The sequence below is a fragment of the Pundamilia nyererei genome, unplaced genomic scaffold (genome assembly GCF_000239375.1).
Source record: "Pundamilia nyererei isolate P.nyererei 1_Seehausen unplaced genomic scaffold, PunNye1.0 scaffold00499, whole genome shotgun sequence".
Taxonomy (NCBI): domain Eukaryota; kingdom Metazoa; phylum Chordata; class Actinopteri; order Cichliformes; family Cichlidae; genus Pundamilia; species Pundamilia nyererei.
In genome coordinates, this window is record NW_005187900.1 from 216,011 (window position 1) to 217,688 (window position 1,678).

General features: G+C 40.9%; 1 long non-coding RNA gene across 1 annotated transcript in view; it reads right to left on the reverse strand.

Annotated features, from left to right (window-relative positions):
• The window catches only part of LOC102216114 (uncharacterized), a 10,571-nt gene that overhangs the window by 2,518 nt on the left and 6,375 nt on the right, over window positions 1–1,678 (reverse strand). Inside the window, exon 3 of the long non-coding RNA XR_312369.1 lies at window positions 1,382–1,536. This is a non-coding gene — a long non-coding RNA (uncharacterized LOC102216114). The remainder of the gene's footprint in view (window positions 1–1,381; window positions 1,537–1,678) is intronic.

The following is a 1,678-nucleotide window of genomic DNA, read 5'->3' on the forward strand; positions in this document are numbered from 1 at the left end:
GGTTTATAATGGGGGTTTACAATGACTTTTGGCTTTTGGCCAACAGGATGCTGGTAGAAACTGTGATACTGATGGCCAAACCATAAAAGAAGTGGCAAAAGTGGTAGGTAGGGGTATTTGAAGTCAGCAAGAGAGAAGCAAAGATAGGGGTATGAAGGTGAGACTTTAAATATAGGGACTATATGCAAACGAAGAGAGCAGTTTAATACAATGTAAAGAGAGAGTAAAGGAGAAAATTGGAGGACAGATGATTCTGGATTCAGTGAAAAGGTGTTGAACACTTATTTTTGGAAGACTGTAAAGTAGTGTCAGGGAGGAGCGCAGCTAGGAATAATAATAATAATAATTTATATAGCGCTTTTAAAGGAACCCAAAGCGCTTTTACAATTCCACTATTCATTCACTCTCACATTCACACACACTGACTACCAAGCATTGCATGGTAGTCTGTTGGATGACTCTGGAGGTCAAGTAGAGAAAGTGAGTGAAAACAGAGGCAAGGATCACACGGTGGAAGCTGAAGAAGGAAAAAATGTGCAGAATTCAGGGTGGAATTAAGACAGGCTCTGGGCTCAAGATTCAAAATGTTTATTGTACAAAGAAAAGCATTTCTCTGTACAATGAAATTCAGCAAAGAGAGAGGTGGCAAAAGAAAAAGGTTTATAGTTGAGCTGAGTGTGAAGCTGGAGACCAAGAACAGCTAGTGAATCTGGAAGTGCATCGGATTATTGTGAAAAGAACTTAAGTCAGCAGAACATGTGCGTGAATGGAGAGTAACAGTGAATATGCAGGGAGCAGAGATACAGAAGGTAAATTCTTTTAAATATCTGGGGTCAACCATCCAAAGCAACAGACAGTGCACAAGAGAGATGAAGCAGAGAGTGCAGGGAGAGAGGTTCGAGTGTGTGGAGACGAGCGTCACGGGTGATTTGAAATGAGTACATCAGAGTTGCAGCTCAGATTAAGTGGCGTGCAGACAAAGAGAGGCAAGGCTGAGATAGTTTGGACATGTGCAGAGCAGGAATAGTGGACATACTGGACAAAGGATGCTGAAGATGGAGCTGTCAGGTAGGAGGAAAAGCAGAAGACCACAGAGGTGGTGCACGGATGTAGTGAAGGAGGACATGCAGATGGTTGGTATAACAGAGGATGATGCTACAGATTAAAGGAAGCACTTCTTTAAGATAGCTTCTTACTAAAGATTAGTGGAATACATACATAGGTAGAGTCCATCATTTCACTTTTAGCTTAGATGTTCAAGTTTCTAATTATTTTCCTCATAGAAGTGCACAGAAAAGAAAACAGAGTAATATCAGAATGACACAACAGCCACAAAAGCACAAATCCAAAAATCAGAAACAGATATCCAAGCTGACCTCACCTGATGCCACACGCACATAAAGCTGACCGTGTTTACTTCCATATGTGTTAGATGCTTCACACTGATAGAGGCCATTTAGATCAGAGGTCAAGCTCAGCAGTTGTAGCTTTGCACCGTCTACTTTGACAACAGACTGCAGCAATGACTGGCCAGATCTGGAAAAACATGAATGAGACTCAACATGAAATGTACAGAAAGAGCAGAAAAGTGTGAGTTGTGCTAAAAGTCAAACACATTTTGGTTATCAGCTCTTTGCAATAGATCTTTTCTTGCCCACAACAAGATTTTGTATTTTTT